The sequence below is a fragment of the Castor canadensis genome, chromosome 13 (assembly GCF_047511655.1).
Source record: "Castor canadensis chromosome 13, mCasCan1.hap1v2, whole genome shotgun sequence".
NCBI lineage: Eukaryota > Metazoa > Chordata > Mammalia > Rodentia > Castoridae > Castor > Castor canadensis.
The window spans coordinates 85,504,820-85,526,355 of NC_133398.1; the positions used below are offsets into that span (position 1 = coordinate 85,504,820).

At 38.1% G+C, this 21,536-nt stretch overlaps 1 pseudogene; it reads right to left on the reverse strand.

Annotated features, from left to right (window-relative positions):
- The window catches only part of LOC109677637 (ras and EF-hand domain-containing protein-like), a 36,215-nt pseudogene extending 17,278 nt beyond the window's left edge, over positions 1 to 18,937 (reverse strand).
- Between the last annotated feature and the right edge of the window lie 2,599 nt (positions 18,938 to 21,536).

Consider the following 21,536-nt stretch of genomic DNA (forward strand, 5'->3'; position numbering starts at 1 on the left):
AAAAGAACTTCCTGAGAGGCAACCTGACCTTTGCTGTTACCAGCATTTTTCTTTATACTGAAAATACCCTTTTCAGAGGGGATAAATATGAGAGGGGAAAAAACACGGAGAGCCAGAAACCCTTAGTTTATGACTTCACTTTCACACTTTGACATGTTGACTGTCAACACCAAATACACACACTCACTCACTCACTCACTCACTCACTCACTCTAACCCCTACAGTGATCTTTAATCATTTATTACTAGATCTTAAGAAATAACAAGACAAATATTTCACTTAATTTGATTAAAGTTAGGGTTAAATTCTAACTTTTGATACGTCTCTGTTATTCCTTCAATATAGTAACTCATAAAGCTCTACTAACCACATTTCTCTTTTTTGATAGTTTCCTTTTCCTGTGACATAGCTCACATAAAATTATTCTGACCTATTAAACATTTTACTTAGTTTTCACCTGGTTCAGGTTTTATAACTTTCAAATAAGATCTTAGAAAAATATAAATTGGTGTCCAAAATAGATTCCATTATTTTAATTCACCTCTAAGGAAATTTACCTTCCTTTTAAGTTTGATCTAGAGCTCTCAAATAGGGAAAATAAGTAGGTGTCAACATACCTGTCATAGCCCAAAGGTTGACGAGAGTGACTATTAAATTTGGGACTGCTTCTAGAAATTGTATTCCCAGGTGATGTATTACTTATGCACTGTAATACACAAATAGTTAATTAATGTCCTATGCAACACTTTCCATATACACACAAACACAATTCAACTTCTAACATAACTAAAAGTTTGGGTTCCTACATGCCCCATTGTGACCATGAAAATCAATTGGAAAATGACTGCAAAGATAACTGACCACAGTTCTCTTTCTGCATCATTAGATCTTAAGTCCAAACTCTACTCTATATTCCACAAGGAGTATCCTGGCTCGCATGATGTCCAGGACCCCATAACATCAACTTCCTTGGGCTTATTTATCTCTTCTGGAACCATAATTTCATGGAGTGACTGACTCTCCCAGATCCAAACATGGCACCAGAATCTTATGCTTGTAACTGAGCCCCAAAAGTGGGTAAGAGCCTTTGTGGTAGAGAAAATCTTGGGAAGGTCCTAAAATTCCAAATGGGGCTTAGGAGGGCTTGAAATCCAAGGCACTTGTTCTGACATTCTCACTATCATAAAGAACACTATCTCTAAAAGCAACTCCCTCCAATCCAGAATCACATCTCCTTCCTCTTGACTGGCCATATTTCATCTTCACCATCACGGGATTTTCTGCTGTTTCTTGTTATTGCTATTGATCTAAACACATCTAAAATATCTATTATATTAGAACTCTTTCAGGGCAAAAATGCTATCTTATTCATCTTTCTCTAGTTTCCTAGAATGTCTAAGTTAAGAGTTGGCAAACATCAGGCATTTATTTCTGCAAATGGGTAGCATACTTTTTTAACTTGGAAAACTTTGGTCTCTGTTTTAGGGAAAGAGCTTCTCATTATCTCAAAAACTCACAGAAAGTTCTCCTCCAAGGTATTACATGATATTTATCAAGATAGGCAATCACTAGAAAGAACAAAATATATTATAAAATATCATCCCATACCAAGGATCTGTTGAACTTGCTTTAACTGTTTTCTAGGGCACTTCTTAGGCCACTGTTACTGTCATGTAGCTTCCGGTTAGCTGTTCTGCACAGCAAGGAAATAGATCGACAGATATGGAAAGTATTAGTGGGAATCAGTGTTACCCTTTCTTTTCAGGTGGTGACATTCAGAACATAGAATTACTTACCATCTTTTGTAACATTCTACCACTTTGTTTCAAACCTCAAAAACTGAGATCATAATTTATTACTCAAAATGTAACAGGTGAATTAATTAGCTATCTCTCTTTAAAGGTCTTGATAGTTTGAGAATACATTAATTACGCTGTGGAACTCACTCTTGCTTCAGGTAGCACACCTATTTGAACAGGTTTCATGCCCGTCTGTTTGTCAGATGCCCGAACCCGGACAGCCTCACACAGCAAGTGGCCAGGCCTGGATACAGTGTGTTACAGCATACTGGCTGTATCCTACTCATGCATCCTACTCATGACCTGGTGGTACTTCTGCACCAAGTAAACACCAGGATATTGATCTCAGACAGAGCAGAGTTCAAATCCCAACTCAGGTACTTACTTCACATGACACTGTGAAATTGTTTAATGTCAGAATCTCGCTTGGCTGCAAAATGAGGATAATAACAGAGCCCCTGCCTCACGGAGTAGCTAATCTTTCCTTCCTCATGGCCACCTCATCCTTCAGAACTCAGCTGAAGTGTCACTCCCTCTAGGAACACATCATAGGTCTTCTTAGATAAGCCACAGATTCCCTTAGGGGACATGCATCTTTCCTTTGCCAGACCACTCACGTTTAGTATTTTGTATTTATTTCTATAACTAATGATCAGTTTCTGTCTTCCTTCTCCAGACTAACCCCATAAAGAAAGAGGCATTTTTTCCTCTCAGACTTACCACTCTATCCTGGTGTATTTGACCCATAAAAGCTACTAACTGACAAATCTATTGAATGAATACATGAACGAATAGAACTGTTGTAATAAATGAACTCTACAGTTACCAGAGGTGAGACTTCATATTCAAAAAGTGTAAAGAAAAATTTATCAAGCCTGACTTTACTTCATGTGGTGAACTCAGAAGAAAATGCTGCATTGGTGAAAAGGGAAAAAAAGGGGAGGGGGAGGGGTGTCAAGGTTTTGAGGGGAAGATCCTCATAGAATGGAATTACTGCAACTTAGTTATGAAGTTGACAGATAGGTGCATTTCTTGGAAAGAGAAAAACCTGGGAAAATATACACCTAAATAAGCATAATAAATTGACAAAGAATGGTGGTATGGGTGCCATCCTGGGGCACTCACAATGTGAGACACCTGACAAACTCTCAGTGTGCAGTCTGCAGAGAAAGCTGAGAGGTCAGGGCTGTTATTCTTCACAAAGGTGTAATAACGGCGAGCTTCACATGCCAGCTGGCTTGCAAGGACTTTTAAGAACTGTATTCCCTGCATTGGAATAATTTATTTAGGATTAGTCACATCAGAAAGCTAAGTGGATCTGCCAAATGTAACATAATGAGAAGAAGTAATACACTGACCTGCAAAACGGGTCTTGAGAAAATGGTGACTCCTGTTATATGTGGCACATGTTTTACTAATAAAAAAATAGGTAAAATGTGTGTGCAAAGAGCATTTTCTATGAGAACTTACTGGAGTATTTCAATTTTCCTCTCAAGACTATTTTGATCTTTTGTGTATTCTTGGATTATTTCCAGATCCCTGTAAAATTATATTTTATATTTAAATGAGAATTGTGTGTCAAGTCCTTACCAATACCTAATTTCTCAGGCCCACAATTTTTTTGCATTTTCAAAAGGCCTGAATCCTTATCCATGGCTTTACTCATTGCTCCCACTCTGCCTCCTGTGTTGTCACAGTCTCCAATCTTTCTGAGACTCCACCCATGCCCCCACACCCTGTGCCTCCTTGTGCAATACTGTCCCACATCTGAGCTTTCTCCCTCGCATCACTACTCTGCACCCACCAGCTCCTCTTGCCTTTCCTATGGGTCTGGACTGTTCCTCTGAATCCAGACTGCTCCTGAGTCCCCTCCCCCACATGGTCACAGTAAAAGGTCCCTCAGTCCTTTGAACCTTCTCTGCTCCTTCCAAACCTTTCCAAATCCCAGATCCCCTTATTTCCTCCTTTCTTATGACTCCTGACCTCTTCCCTTTGCTAACCTGACACCAAAGGAATATCTATAGAACCAGGCTTTCTGGGCTCATAAGAAAGTCACACATGTGATCCCTCTGTTGTTTTATTACAGAGACACTGGCTTCTTCTTCAAACCATGCATTCAGAGCCAATGTCTCTCACTTCTACGCCCATCACTAGATTCCAATGACTTTAGGCTATCAAGTTTTGTCCAAAATAACCTATCTACTCACTCCCTGGATGATAAGGCTAAATGTTTCCTAATTGTCTATAGGAAGTTAAGTGATTTTTTGTCAAAATTTCTAGGCCCTTACAGTACATCCTTAAACTAGCTGTTAAACTTCTAAGTTTTTTTGTTTTTTAATTTGCCCTCCCATCATAAGCATCTCTTTATGTCTGGAAGTCTTTCCCAAAACCAGTTTTAGCTATTCTCTCACTTGGGACATCTCTGAGTCCCTCTTTTTCATCTCTAAATGACGATGAAGGTCCCAATCTAATACTGGGTTCTGTGGATGGAATGAGTTAATACAAGTAAAGTATCAAGGATAGTGCCTGTCAGATGGCATTGCTACCAGTGTCAGTTGCTGAGGCTGCTGTCACTGACGCCTCTTCCCCTCCATCAACACGGGCCTATCCCTCTTCCTATGTGCACCTCCTGTATCTTCATTAACGATGAGTAAACAAAGAGAAAACCTGTGTCATCTCATGGCAATGAACACCAACCATGACGATGCTGGAGCATTGTTTCTGACATTGTTTAGCTCTTACATGTTTAGCCCAGACTCCACTTTGTTTTGGTTTTCCTCACTAAATGTGAAGCTCTCAATTGCAGAGCCCACATCTTTTCCTTTTTTTATACACTCCAAAACTGGAACTCCTAATCTAGTTCATGTTTCATTGTTTTCTATTACAAGACCTTAATTCTGATTGAATTTTGCAAACAAATAAAAAAACCATTCCCCAAGTGCACAAGTACAAGGGTCATATTTACTTTCCCTATGTAAATACCCATGTGTATATCTCTTATGTATAAATACATGTCTCTGTATGTAACAGGTTCCATATTATTAAAACCAGACTGCAAAACTAAAGAACAGAAAATCAAAATGACCCACTTAAGAAGTTCCCATTCTAATGCTTTAGGACAGGATTCCTACCTGCAAAGCACTTTAGCAAGCATTCACTCTTGACACTTAAGATATATTCTTACAATTTTCTCCCACTTACTCCAACCACTTATATAAGCACTGTATTGTCTTAAGCAACCATAATTAATGCAATTCAGCTGTCATCTGAAGAAAAATTACACACACACACACACACACATACATACACATACACACACATAGGAAATCTGTCATTAAAGGTATAATTTTCAGACAGTAAAGGTCATACTTGCAGAATTAAGAAACAACCCTTCATTATTACATAGTGAAGCTTCATTCTCATGGGTGATTACCTAAATAAATATTGTACTCAAACTAAAAAATGAAATACAAAAAGCTTCATACCTTTTGGAATTCAGACTCTGGTCAGCATAATCACTTTCCAAAGCATCTAGTTCACTATGAAAAAAAGGCTATATTTGTTTGTGCTTCTAAAAGATCTTTCTTAACTTTCTGATTGTCCTAGTGAAAAGGAACAGAGGCATTAGGTACGGAGTTTCTTGCTTCTGTAAAAATGAAGCACAGTGTGGTGTAGCCCTACCACTGGCCACTCCTATCCCTTCCCAAGTCTATAAATTATTTACAATAATTTACAATTATTGTAAATCTGAGTCCTCAAAAAGTTGTTCTTTTAAAAAAAAACTTGACATTTGTTATCATACTTTAATACTCAGTAATCTAATTCAGATGTATTGTAAGCACGTCACTATGAATACCCCCTTTACAAATACAATATGCTAATAAAAAATAATCAGGGGTCCACTTTGTTCTACTTTGACATGTTATTGGCAAGTTAACTCATATCAAACATTTGAACACCTGCTTTACTCAATGAGAGACATAAAACTACCAAGCATTTTGTGAAATTAATTGTACTTATAACTGGCTACTTTTTATAACCAACTCCATCTCCTAACTTTTAAAATTTTGTGATTGAAAATAAACCAGTGTGGTTAGAAAATTTCTACATCTTTCTTTTTAAAAAAAAAAATCACTGGAAATTCAAGATGGTAGACTGAGTACATGAGGTTGTCTTTTTCCCCCTTCTAAAACTCCATTAACAAGAAATACCAGAGGAAATGAACCCATAATAGTTAAAGGAATAGAAAAGAGGCCCATGAGCAGTCAAGGGAGTTAAACACACTTTTGGAAAACAGAAACCAGCTGGGTTTTCCATTTTCCCTTCCGGTTTCTGCCAAAGGGAAGAGAGTCAGGGAAAAAGAAGTTGTTATGGGTTGGGTATAATTTAAGTGTGACCCCAAAGGTCCATGCATTGGAAGCTTTGTTCCCAGTTTGATGATAATGGAATTTTTAAGAGGTGGAGCCTAATGGAAGATCCTTAAGTCAGTTGTATCAAAAGGGATTTGGGGACTTCAGTTACTTTTTGGTTTCCTGTGTAGTCATGTGCCTCTCACTCACACAGACTCTTACCACCCACCATGAGGTCCTTACCAGAGATGAGTCAATGCTGGTGCAATGCCCTTGAATCTCCCCAACTACGAGCTAAGTAAGTTTTTTTCTGCCTCAGGTATTTTCATTATAGTAACAAAAAATGTACTGAAACAGCATTCTAGAAGTGTGTTGAAGGTTCTGCTGTAGAATACAAAAGGGAACAAGTGGTGAGGTCGAACCTCAGCGAGTAGAAATGAGAAGTGGTGATATAAATAGAGATTATTATATTAAGGCATTCCATCCAAGACCATCACCTGTCTTACCCCAGCAAAGAATAGCAGATAGGCAGAGTAGATTCCACAGGCAACAAGACAGAGATCATATGTTTAAATGAACTGAAAAACTCATAAGAAAAGCTAAAGCAGCCCTTTGGCAATCCATGCCCCACTCATTCTGGGAACTGGGTCCAGACTCACAGTCAGACCTCCTGGGAAGATAACACTTTCTGGGTATAAGTAGATCTGTTTAGCTACAAAGGAGTCTTATACCACCTACCTAAAATGATCAGGCTAATCCTTAACTTAAAAATATGAAATAATCCCAAGGACTACCAGATACTTGAAAAAAAACAGTCAGCAAGAGACCTAAATAAATAAATCCCATAGGAATTCTGGAAAGTCAACTTTGAAGAAATTGTGAGGGGGAAGTATACACACTCAAATGTTCAAGAATTTAGGAAATTTATCTCCTACATACCCTTCTTGCACAAGTTCCTTGAGAATGTACTACAGCAAAATAAGGATGTAAATACAGAGGGAAGAATATTTTAATATGAAAAACACTGAAATTAAGTGAAGGACTAGGATCCTTCATTGAAAAGAAACCCCAAAATTACATATGGGTAGGCAGTTAAAACACAATTAGTTCAAAAAAGACTGACATTTCATGAAGCCCAAAATTGATGTTTTCTAAGGGAAAAAATTTAATTCCATGCACTAGAAGAATAAATAACAAATTTTAAGGTATCAGTGATATCACAAGGATTTCTTTTTGCAAGAAGAAATCAAGAACTCACCCAGAAAATATAAGAAAATCTAGTAACTATAACAAAGTCATGATCCAAATGTAAAGCCAACTAGATGTGACAAAATTTGGAAGTGGTATGGAATTCATTGAATCATGAAGCTGGTGGGACACTTCTGTTTTGAGTGACATAGAAATAATAACTGGCGTCAAATAAATACAATCCTAGCTCACTGCTTCATTCTACAGGGAACATGTTTAAGATTCACAATAAAGACAATGGTCTTTATTTACTTTCAATGTTTGGAATCAATGTAAAATCAAAATACAGAAAACTTAGTAATGATGTGAACTTAAAATGATGTTGATGTTATCAGAAAAAATATAAAGATATGGTCAACAAGAGATAGAAAAGTGTCAGGAAGAGGAAAGTTGGAGGAAGGCAGCAATGGTATTTGCATCTTACAAATCAGGATACAGACCAGGATTGGTGCTGAAAGAGTAGGGTTAACTCTGCTAGGCAAAGTTTAAGTACCATGTCTTTACTACTTTGAAATAAAAAGTAAATCAAACCATTCATAATAGGTGGCTTATCAGTGACAGGAAAAGTCTCCTATATAACACCTTTACTTAAGGATATTTTGAAGACTTTCTCTATAGTATCGATTTCACTTTAAACTTTTACACCTGGAATACTGAGATAACAGCATGATTATGTACACATTGACCTACCAGAAACATATTTCTGAAAGTGAAAAGGGGATTCTTACCATTGATAAGTCATAAGTTTGTTTTTCTAATGCTGCCACATCTTCCTTTTAACTTAAGTATTTTGATTGCTCTTTGAGCTGAAAAAACAAATAAAAGTTGATCTTACAAACTCATTTTAATTGCTTTGGTTAAGTTTAGGAGTATTCTTGAATGGAAATAAAGGAATTCTACAAGTCTTCAATTTTTAATATTATATGACTCTATTAATCATTAAATAACATGAAATATATAAGGCTTTGAACATTTATTTTAAATAATTTATACACTTGAAAAAGATCCTTCATTGCTACATGAGTTTTTGTGTTAACAATAGAAAAGGATTTTCTGGAACCATCTATAAAGCAATCCAATACTTGCTTTGCTAAATTATGCTACATATGAGTTCGGACATGCACATTCTCTTACATTCTCTGCACAGAACACTTTCTATCTTGCATTAAAATTGTTTATGAAGGTCCTACCTCCAAAGCTAGGGTGTAAGATATTTTTAAGAGCAGAGTTAGTGTCAGGCTTACCCATGTTTTCTTCATGGTGAATTCAAGAGATGCTTAGTGAATGACTGAAATCATTATCTCAGCATCAGGCAAAGCTACAGACATGCACAATTAGTGAGTGCATACATGAGCTATGCTTGCTGGCTGGCTGATTCATTAGTGTTAAACAGTCTACACTGGTTCAGAAACTTCTATAACATGGAGAAAATAAATGACTTTCCTACAAAGAGCATACATCTTGGAACCTGGGATTTGTGCAGTGTTTACACATGGTTTAAAATGTACCCCACATTTCAAGTCTAAGTATAGTGACTAGGGATTTGTTTTCTTCTTGCCAAATGGTATCAGTGGAAGGTTTTTACACAGCTGTGTCATAACTGCCACGTGGAAGTCTGTGACAGGAAATCTATTGACTTTAAAATGAATTCTGAGTTCAGAAAAGAAAAATTATGGGTAAAATGAGTTTCGTAGAGTCACGGGCAGGTTAATAAAAATCATAATAAATATGCAAACTTGCTTATAATTTTATTACAGCCTTTGACACACTCTCACATAAATCATCTCACTGTTTCATATAACAACCACACCAGGTGGGCAGGAAGTCTGGTATAAGCGAGAATACATAAAATGTGTAGTAAGACAATTCTATTGTTTATCACTAATCAAGCTCTTTGTGGAACTCAGTCCTCATTTGTAAAAGGATAATTTGCCTTCCTCAGGAAAAAGTTTACTATTAGATTTTTTAAATTATGTGATGAGGAGCTTAATAAGTTGTAGTCAGTAAAATATCAGTTATTACAGTAAGGCAAGATGGTTCATTATTAACATTTTATAGGTAAGAAACTAAGGATCAGCAAGAGGAAGCATATTGTCTCATGTGTTACAGAAAGAAACTAGTACAGTCTCAATGAGGACTCGAGTCTCATCTCTCTGACTGAGTTCTTTTATGTACTATGTTAGGGTAGCCTTTCTTGCACAGATTTTCTTAGTCTAAAGACTCAGGAAGCAACAGAAGTAAATGAAGACTGTGTGGCTCTGGCATGAATAGGAGATTGGCTCATTAATTCTGCAATACAAGCACAGTGCAAAGCTCTGACTTTTGAAAATCAGATATAAGACAGACACAGAAGATAATTTTCCAGAATACTACAGGGGAGAATTTTTAACCATCCCAGAAGTGTTTTGGTTATCTGTTTTACTTATTTTCATTAGTTATGGAAAGAAGTGAGTCTATCCCTTTGCTGGAGTCAGGCTGTACCAGCAGGTGAGAGAGTGTGTTTCAAGCATTAGCTCATGACGTCAACTTGATAGCTTGAAATCAGTAATTGTGCAAGTATTTCCAATATGAAAATCAGCAAATGCTACAAATCTCTCCCTTCTCCTTCTGCTTCACTCCAGAGCCATGTGTTAACACCTACCAGCACACCACTGAATGGAATGGACCCTGCTTATTAGAATAAAGTAGAGAAAAAGCCTAAACTCGATCGTGCCTTTGTTCATATTTCAACAAGATTTTTCTTACCTCTTGCTGATCAGGTGTCCCTTAGATCTGGAATATTCTACTTAGAATAGTATACATTTCAGTTAATATATTCATTGAATAACTGCCACATGCCTTGCAGTAAGTTAGGGGGATAGATATAGCAATTCTTGACAAAGAAAGATAATGCTGCACTGTCATGAAGCAGATGTTTCACTGGACAAGGTGACTTGAGGGCACTTGATCCGCAAAGACTATGAAAACAAACTGGGGTTTGATGAACAATTGCTGAAGAGGTAAGAAATATTTTTAGACTATGCAAAAGATAGGCGATCCTAGAAATAACTCAATGGTCCTTTAAAAAAAAACAAAAATCTTCCCAAGGCATCCATTTGACTCTGAAATCTGATTCTGTCTTCACTTTAATGATTCCAAATGTTTTTAGCTATCAATAGCTTGGACTATTGAAAAACTGAGGCTGTTGCTAGAAGTCTAACTATTACATACATACCTTTTTTAGTTTTTTTAATTGTCACCTGCATGTCTCCTACTTCTGTTTCATACTGATGCCTGAGATCACTGAGGGCTTAAAAGACTGTTAATTTAAATAGGTTCAGTCTCTTAAAATAAACAGCCTTCAAAACCCCATAGGTGAAAAGCATTTTGTGTCAACCTAAGCATCAATTCTCCTACCCAGGGAGAGTGAGGAGGGATGGTAGAAGACCAGGTGGTTTTAGGTGTGCAACAGTTCTGGGATTGAAATTCGCAAGTATAGAGGACTTTTACTTTCCTTACTGAGGTAAGGGAAGTTTACTTCATTTCTAGTCTACAAGAAATAGATGATGGGATGTGGGACAGGAGGTTGTTACAATAATATGGGGGAGAAAATGTGGTGGTTCAGATAAAGTCTTCACAAGCTTTCAGCAAACTGAAATGGAGTGAACACTTTCCAACTTATTCTATGAGACCAGCGTTAGCCTGATACCAAAATCAAACAAAGACATTAAAGCTACAAACAAGTATCTCCTATGAATATAGATGCAAATATGATAAATAAAATCTAATAAACTGAATTAAAAACATATAAAAAATATAAACAATTGCGATGGATCTCAAGAGTTCAAGGTTGTGCTGACATACAAAAATGAATCAGTGAATTTGCTGCATTAATATCCTAAAGAAACACATGATCATTTCAGTAGACATAGCAAAAGTACATGAAAAACATCAACATCTTTTCCTGACTAGAACAACAGCAATAACAATAATTCACAGCAATCTGGTAACAAAAGGGAAACTCCTCAATTTGATATAAAGGTCATTATGAATTAACATCATACCTAATGTTGAAAGCTTGAATATAAAGGGTGACTCCTCTCTACTTTTATTCTTCTAACCTGTACAATAAGGCAAGAAAAATTAAAAGCACCATCCATCTTAGAAGAGAAATAAAGCTACATAATTATCAACCTAAAAAATCTGATGGAATCTACAAAAAGCTACTGACTGTAAGCACTACAAACAAGGTACAGAATACAGCACCAGTATTCACAAGTCAGATATATTTCTATATATTGCAAGAAGAAACCATCAGATATTAAAAATTTTAAACATATTTTCAGAAACATCAAGATATGATAAGCTTAGAAATGAATTTGTAAAAGATATGTAAGATCTGTGCACTGAATACTATAAAACAGTGCTGTGAGAAAGTAAAGACCTAAACAAATGGAGAGATGACTCAGGCTTGTTCATCAGCAGTTCTCCTGCACTGAAGTAGAATCAAACCCTCAGCAGGCTTTTTCTTAAAGAAAATCAAAAGCTAATTCTGTGAAAATTAAACAACCTAAAACGGTCAAAACAAAAAAACAGTAAGGTGAAAAATGAGTGCCATTTGATTTCGAGTTATCAGGACAATGCAATACTGGCAAATCAATACATAGAACAGAATACAAAGCCTAGATATAAGCCCACACAAATAAAGTAAACTGATTTTTGAACAAAAAGTAAAAGCAATTCAGTGAAAAGTTGATAGCTTTTTTTTTTTTTTGCATTGGGTATTTTGGAGATAGGGTCTCACAAACTACCCACCTGGGCTGGCCTCAAACCATGATCCTCCTGATCTCTGCCTTGTGAGTAGCTAAGATTACAGGAGTGGGACACTGGCACCTGGCAATAATAGATAGTCTTTTCAACAAATGGTGCTAGAACAATTGGATACCCATAGATAAAATAATAATAATAATAATAATAAAACAACTTGGAGCCATACCTTGCACTATATGCAAAGTGGATCCTGAGTGGAAAACATAAAACAATAAAACTTACCAGAGTAAATATAGGGAAAATTCTTGGAACCTTGACTTAGTCAAATATTTTTTGAATAAAACACCAAAAGCATGATCCATGAAAGAAAAATTTATAATTCAGACTTCATCAGAATTAAACTTTTCTACTCTTCCAAAGACTGTTAGTAGGGTAAAAAGATAAGTCACAATTTGGGTGAAAACATATTTAGAGCAGGTATCTAATAAGGGACTTATATTCAGAATATATAAAGAACTCCCAAAACTCAGTAATAAGAAAACAACCTAATTTTAAAGTTAGCAGAGTGAACTTTAACATAAACTACACCTCAGAAGAAACACACATGGCAAATAAGCACATGAAGAAATCTTCAACATGATTATCTGCTAGAGAAATGCAATGAAACCACACTCAGGTTCCTCTACACACTACTAGAACTGAAGGACAGAACTCTCTCCTCTGCCACACAATGTACAACTGACAGTGGTTATAAAAATAAGCATAAACTTACACAGATGATCAAGCTATTTCCCTCTAGGAATTCACTCAAGAGAAATAAACGTATATGTCGACTCAGATTCTTGCACATGAATAGCCATTGCAACTTAATTTGCAATAACCCCGAACTGGAAATAGCTCAATTGTCCCTCAAGAGACGAATGGATAAGCAAACGTGGTATATCCACACAATGGAATGTTACTCAGCTATAAAATGAATTCATGCATGTATAAGTCTCAAAATAATTATGTTGAGTAAAAGAAGCCAGACAAGAGAAAGCACAAACTGTAAGATTCCATTTATGTGTAATTCTAGAACCCTTAATCTGTAGTGACAAAGATAGAACAGTGGTTGTTTGGCAAAAAGGGGCAAAGAAGGGGACAGGAATGCATAACAAAGGGACATGAGAAAACTGTGGTGGATGGCAGCATCCATGACTTTGCTTGAGAACATGGTGTATACAGATTTCAAAGTTAACATTTTCTACACTTCAAATATGTGCAGTTTATTGCATGCCCTTATACCTCAATAAACCTGTGACAATAAGTCAAAACTAACTGAAACAATGCCATATGTACTCTATGTTCTGACTCAAGGTCAGGAAGAGTGACTGTGGCTAGAGACTTAGATGAGGGAACCAAGGGCAAGGTGGAGACTGTCTCTGAACTTTGCAGGATTTAGGAAAGTAGAAGGGAGCTGGCATTAGTAGCAATCACCAAGACAAAGAAAAGAGCTGTGGTAGAAGCACAGCCATGAGCAGTGGTATCACTGGGCCAGCCAGCATGTGGGGTGAAGACCCTGGGGAGTGAAGAGGGGCCATGACTGCAGGAAAGTTAAGGAAAATCTTCAGTGAGCGGGATATGCCATTCCAGAGACACTGTGATCACAAGGGGCGAGGTGGGAGCAAGGAAGCACTGGCAAATAGGTTTCCTCCCAGTGCCAGAGCTGCTCAGCAGGCAGGGAGGGCCTGTCTAGACTGGCATGCTGAGGTTTCAGGGGTCACATGCATGGGGCATGTGCCATCATTGTGGATACAGAAATGAGGCTGTGGGTGCCGAGGGTTTTTCACCCCTAGATTGAAGCCAGGAAGCCAAGGAAGAAGTTATAAGAGGTGGGAGCCATGGTAATGCCTCCATTACCAACAGCTAATTGGCTAGGCAATGGAAGAAGCAGTGATATTTAACAAAGGAACACATGTAACTGTTAGGTGCTTGATGAATGGATAAGTGATGAATGAATAAGTGGTGAATGAATGACAACTGTTTAATGAAGAAATGCTAAGTGTTTGATGAATGAATGGGTTTGTGTATTAAATACAATGGAGAGAAAAAAGAGGAAATCATTTTACTGTTTCTACACTACAATAAGGAAAGTGTCATGGGCCATGAACCTTGAGTCATTTACTCTGAAATATGACATCCAAAGAGTTATTAAGCTTGTTATTAAGAGTAGGACAAGAAAAAGATCCACAGGTACAAAAGTAGTATAGACACTTAAGGCAATGAATCTGAAAGGACTAAGAGGACACTGAGCACAGGAAAGAGCTGAACAGAAGGAGCAGCAGCCATGGTGTGCCCACCACATCTTGGATGCGGTGCCCAGCACTTCGTATATACTATTATGCTTAACCCTCATTAAAGCCAGCGGATAGAATTAGTCTATTTAAAGACGCAACACCACAGTCTCAGAGGTGAGGTCACTTTTCCACTGTCACCAGATCTAGGAAGGGCAGAGTTAAGACCAAACTAAGGTCTGTGGGATGGCAATACCCAGACCACTTGCCCTTTTGCTGCCTTTCTTCATCAAGGGGCAAATGAACACATGGAAATGGGATTTTTAACCTAATAATAACTACTCAAAGAGATACATATATTTTCTGCTTTCAGTAAACATTAATTGCCCAAATATTATTTTATAATGAAAAAAGGTAACTATTTATTCAACCCAAATCACCAAAGGTAGCTAGCATTCAACTTTCAACTTTAAAGAGTTCCTGTAATGCTGGACATCAATGGCTCTCTCCTGTAACACTAGCTACTCAGGAGGCAGAGATCAGGAGGATCACGATTTGAGGGCAGCTTGGACAAATGGTTCATGAGACCCTGACTTGAAAATAACCAACATTAAAGAAGGGCTGGAGGAGTGGCTTAAGTGGTAGAGCACCTGCCTAGCATGCCTGAAGCCCTAAATTCAAACCCACATACTGCCAAAAGAAGAGGTCCTGTAATAATTATAATAAAATAAAATACAGTAATTTCCATTCCACTATGATACACCAAGGTTGGAAGACAGAATGTTAAAGTCACTGCAATCCAGATTTAAAGGTGGCAGTGGACATGGGCAAGGAGATGAGTATGTAGAAGCCAAACCATCTCTCTCTCTCTCTTTGTCTCTCTCTCTCTCTCTGTCTTCCCCCTCCCTCTTGGTCTCATTTTTTTTTTTTGGTTGTTTGTTTGTTTGGGGCTTTTTGTTTCTTTTTTTTGACACATAGTCTTGCTATGTAGCCCAGAAACCTTGAACTAGTGATCCTACTGCCTCAGCCTCCTGAGTGCTGAGATTCCAAGGGTGCACCACACACTCTACATCTTGATTTCTTTCTTTTTATTCTTTCGTCTTTTTCCCCAGCCAGCTTCTCTACTGCAGGCTGGATCACCCTTCTCCTCAGCTCTCCTGTCACCCCTTCAAGGAGGGCCCTAACCTCCCAATTTCATCTAAATCCTTTCCCAGTCACTGTTTATCATACACACTGCTCCTTCACTGTACTTGTCACTGTCTGAACTTACCTGTTTTATTTATTTACTCTACCACAATTTCTGTCTCTCCTGACCCCACTTCCAAAAAGCCACCACTCCCTTATCTCAGAGTCTCATTGGAGCTTAAACTTGCTGTCCTTCAGCCTGCCACTGAGAGGACAGTTCAGCACTCTTTCCTAAGAGTTGCCCCATAATGGTTAGGTGCATGAATGCCAATCCCAGAAACTCACATCTTTCCGGGTTTTGTGTTCTGCTGCCTGAATTCTCTGATCCATTTCTTCCTCCATTTCACTCAATTGCAAGGCTGCCTTGTCCTGGGCTCTGGAATTCAACAAGAGGCAAACAGTTTCACTGTATGCTTGGACTGTAAACATGAAGAGAAACTCAAGCTCACCCATTTCTAGCCCTATGTTTTGTAGATGAGGAAAAACACAGCATTCTAAATAATGTTCCCCATTCCTTTCACATAATAAAAAAAAGATTGGCAATTTGACCATATGAGTGTAAAATGACATTAAAACTAGACATTAAACAAATGAAATAGATTAAATGATATTAAAACTGGATTGTGGCAAAGAACAGCTAAAATATAAAAATCACTGGAAGATTCTACATAAATTGTGAAAATCCTTTTTGCTGTCATGACTGAGTTACAAACCTGGAGAAACAGAAGCACACCATGTCAAAAAGATGGTTACATGTAATCTCAAAATTCTATTATGTAAACCTCACAACACTGTATGCTAAAGTTAGAGGGGAAAATGAGATTCCAGCAATTGTTTTAACTCTGTCCCCCAAGGTTCTATAATTTAGATAAGGTTATCTTTTAGAAAACTTCTGTTTCTTTCATTAGTGCAATGAATAAATCAGATCTCTATGGAGACATGGTATACTGATTTTACAAAAAGTTAGAAGTAGAAGAATTTCAGTTAGAGGGATTCTAGCATTATTTTATTTTACTAGCAACTGTCTTGTATGTGAAAGTCTGTTACCTTACAATAAAGTTTCACACTAAACCTTAAAAATGTATCCTTTTGTTTTCATTGAGCTACATGTCCTGTAATCTAGCTTCTCACTTCTTTATGCCTTGCCTACCAACTAGATTGTAGGCAACTAGACTGAAAGCAGCCACCATGAAATTAGAGTCAGTTGACTTGGGCCAATGACAACATACGATGAAAAATAAAGACAGAGGAAGGGCTTAAGTAGAAGACCTCCCAGCTTGTAGTTTGATGGGCCTCTGCTATATTACCCTATCTGGCTTTTGACTAATTTACTCTCTCACAACATAATTTGTTGTGTATTAGTTCAACTTCTACATACAACTCTATACTAATTTTACTTTAAAGTAAAATTTTGTGTAACATTACCATTTTCTCTTCCTTTTTACTTCCTTCTCACCATATAGCCTGCCCAAGGTTATGTTAACCAAGTGTGGAAAGTTAGTTTCTGTTTGGAAAAACCTGTTTGAAATCTAGAAGTTACATATCTCCATCACAACTTTTCTCATTTTTGGGGGTCAAATCTGGAACTATAAATAGTGAAATCATATCTTTTCTGTCTTTGTTATGATCATTTTTTTCCAGCTATTCCTTCTACGTATCCAATCCCAAACATCTTGGATTTCTCCTGAATGTTTGTCCTCTGTCTTTCTCACTTCTGAACAATGTGTGAGTGTGTGTATGCGTTTTTACATGATTCTATTCCTGGAGGGCATGCATGTATGGCACACATCTCTGTGTGAGTCTGTATATGTGTACCTGTCCATGTACCTATGTGCTTGTCTGTTTAATAGACACTCAGGGGACATTCTGAAGAATCAATGTTTGTCTGCCTGTCATGTCTCAAAGGAGTCCAACTCCAGGCTTTTTCACTCTCCAGAATGCTCTACTGAATTTGGAGTTCTGAGGACACCCTTTTAGAAGACTCCTAAAGCAAACTGAGGGCAAAGAACAGAGTCTGAGACATTTTAAAGTGTTCATAACAAAACCCCCAGGACTAGAAGAACAGTTTTATTCAGAATCATAATTGTAAAACATTTTCTCTTCTGCATTGTAATCCCCGTCTGTTATTCCATAGGCCCAGCCACGTAGTTCCAGTGTCATTTAGAGAGGAAGAGTAAGGACATAGAGGAGCTGAAGACATGTCACCTGCTCCCACACAGGCAGGGCAGCATCCTGTCAAAGGGACTGTGTTTACAAGTTCAAGACAGACACCAGAGGGTGTTACTAACAGGACACATGGTAGCAGGAAGCACTTCTGGGGCAGAACATTCAACAACTGTGACAAACAAAATGCCCTCTTTCCCAGTGTGTGATAAAGGAGCGTGTCCTTCTGTGGAGGGAAGAGGCTAATGTGTGGATTTTAGCACATATAAGCTCTTCTTGAGCTGACAGAGTGGCTCAAGCAGTAAGAGCGCCTGCCTACCAAGCATAAAGCTCTGAGTTCAACCCCACTGCCACAAAAAAAAATTATTCTTTTGCAGTGGAAGGCTATTAAAATCAAGACGATATGCCATGTAGGCCAGCTCTAGTTTCCATGAGCTGTCTGTGTTATAGTAAGAGTTTCAGCAGTACTTGGGCTTTCGGTTCAGGGTGAGGCTCAGGTGAGGAGGGCTAGAGAGAGGGAAGTAGCAATGCTGAGCACCCACCACGCAGCAGGCACGGAGGAGGGGCTCCACCCATGATGCCGTCTAGGGAGTCTCAATACCCCGAGGGTGAATATTCATCCTTACTTCACATACCCGGGGACTGAGACTCAGGGAGAGAGGGTAATCTGCCTGCAAGGTCTTATACCTCTAAGTGACACGGCTAGGTTTCAAATGGAGTCCTGCCTGCCTTTCTAGAAATGTCCTATATGCTGCACGTGGCTGAATGCAAGATAAATCTGGATTGTTCACATGGAGTCACTGGTCCTGAACAGCTGCTGTAATAGGGTTGTGATGATCTGCTATGAGATTGCTGGATGAGTCTATAAAGTACTGCCTGACACAACTTACCCCTGCTGGCTCAGGTTAGATTCCTGAGATTACATTCCTACACTCCTGAGGCTCAGGAAGTCCAGCTGTATCATAATCTGATCATGCAGTTCAGTCCATTTGCCACCCAGGTCAGAAAGCAAGTTAAAGGGCCCATGTCCCGTTTAGAAAGGGAGAACTTCAATACCTCTTCACTGCAATGGCCAAGTTTTCCATCTCTGTGCTTTGAAGTTTGAGCTCACGGATAAAGTTCTTAATCACATGTTCGTATGGCTGGGTTAGTCTTGGCTATGTTTTGATACAGTGTACTAACTTGTTCTTTTCTACAAAAAAGATTTTTTTATTAAATCAACAACAAAGTAAGCAAATTTGCAGCATAATTTTACAAAAGAGAAGCATAACTAAAGAAACCAGGAGTGATGAAAACAGCATTAGAATGATCTAGAATGAAGGGAAGATAACAATCAGAGAGCCTATTGCACTTTTTTCAATATTTTAAGCCTTTTATTACTTTCTAACATTTTTAAAAGTATACAATAGTTGTATGAGGGTTTTGTTGTGATATTTCCATTTATGTGTACAATGTACCCTGGTTTGGTTCATCCCCTCCATTAGTCTCCTTCTTTCCCCTGTCCCCTTTTTAAAGTGATGTCGACTGGTTTCAGTGTTCCATATTCGTATACATGTAGAAAATAATCAACCATATTCACCCTCATTTACCCTCAACCCTATACCAGTAGCCTCCCCTTAACATTGTTCAGTGGGGTTTTGTATTAGTATTTTATCTATAAATATATCGTGCTTAAATCAGGTTAACCCCCTCTATTCTATTTTGTCCACATTAGAATAAGGCAGTCTAAATTAGGGACACTGAACAAATACTGCATTTCCATGTCACTTGAGATCTCTCATCACCCCAAGGCCCTCCTCACACACACACTCACACACACACACACACACACACACACACACACACACACACTAAGGGATGGCAGTTAACCATGCTTTTCACCTTTCATGGTAATTTGCTCCAAAACCATCTGGTGAAAGTCATCCTTGAACTAAAAGACTACATTAAATGAGAATAAATATCTCCTAATGATGAGCTTTTCTGCCCTAAATAATTATCTTCTGAAGGAAAGCACCTGGCAGATCCTCAAACATATATCATATATGTCAACTGAGGAGACCTGGTGTTTGGGAATCTTGAATTTATTAATTCCCAAACATAAAATACAATTCAAGGAGGTCTGGTAAGTCTTCACAATTTAATATTGCAAATAAAGAATGTACACATTTTCTTCTCAAGTATGTGGAATGTATGTGAGAGATACTTACTTTGACCTTGCCCAGATAAGAAATGTACCAAAAACCTGAAAATGCTTGACATTCATCAAAGAGAGTGCCAATAAATTCATAGAACATTGGCTATGGTGACTCATGCCTGTAATCTCAGCTACTTGGAAGGTGGAGAACAGAAGAATCACAGTTCAAGACCAGCCCATGCAAAATGTTGTGAGGATCCCCATCTCAAACAATGAGGAAGTGTGGTAGAACATGCCTGTATTTTCAGCTATGTGGGAGGCTGTTGGTAGGAGGATCATGGTCTGAGACAGGCCCTGGGAAAATGACACAAGACTCTCCCTGAAAAATAACTGACACAGAAAGGACTGGGAGCATGGCTCAAGTAGAAGAGCACCTGCCTAGAAAGTAGGAGGCCCTGAGTTCAAATCCCAGTACAACCAAAAAGAAAAAGAAAGGTTACCTCCATGTCATAAAAACCCCATAACTAGAAACATCACTGCAGACTCACTGTCTCCATGCTTGGGTGATAACACTGCAGGTGCAGAACATAAAACCATGCTTACCTAGAGGAAAGTTCAATCCACTTAGACTGACTGAGTCTTACAAATAGCCTCATACACAGGACTTGGAGATTCTCAGGTGTCCAGTCACCAGCCTACTGGGATGCACTTTGTTTCCTGCTTTGTTTTTTTGCTTTGCCAAATGAAACTTTTATAAACTTCTCACCTAGCTGATTCTGGTGACAAGATGGAGATATGAAAGGGAAGTGGAAATGCACAGGAAGGAACTTAAAATAAAGGATCCTTTTTAATTTTGATACTACTTTTTTTGCTCTGTTTTGTTTTGTTTCTTGGATTTTTGAAAATAGAAAGGTTAATAAATTTATAGAAAAGTTAGGTAACATAAAACCAATTCCCTAATTGCATGTTTCACTAAGCCCTAATAAGACATGTACTAGTCTTTGCTATACCCATTATTTTGTGTTCAGTTAAAATTGTTTCATGTAAATTCACACTTATGCATTTGCACTATTTTTACTCATATTGCTTCTGGTACCAAATGTGAAGGTTTTCCTCATACCAATCAATTCTCCAGACACCAACTGGGTGTCCAACAATTTGACTTAACTCTCACACTAGCCACCTGGAGTTGACACAGACCCCACAGGCTGAAGTCTCAGACCCAAAAAATCTATCCCTACTTCAGATAGATCATCAGTCCCAGGTTGTCACCTGTATTTCAAATGAGATAGCTACAAATCAGAGGTTCCCATGACCCCTGCTAAGATTTGATAGTTCACTAGAATGGCTCACAGAACTCAGGAAAACACTTTACTTACATTTAAGGGTTTATTATAAAGGAAACAAGTCAGTAACAGTCAAATGGAAGGGATGCATAGGAAGGTATTGGGGAAGGGGTGCATAGAGCTTCCATGTCCTCTCTGTCCACAGGCCTGGCTTTGCCAGCACCTCCATGTATTCACCCACCCAGAAGCTCTACAAACCCACTGTGTGGAGTTCCAAGGAGTCTGCACTGCATTACTATGAGAAACTTAACTCAGTCTTTTGCTCCTCTGTCCTCCCCAAAGGCAGGGA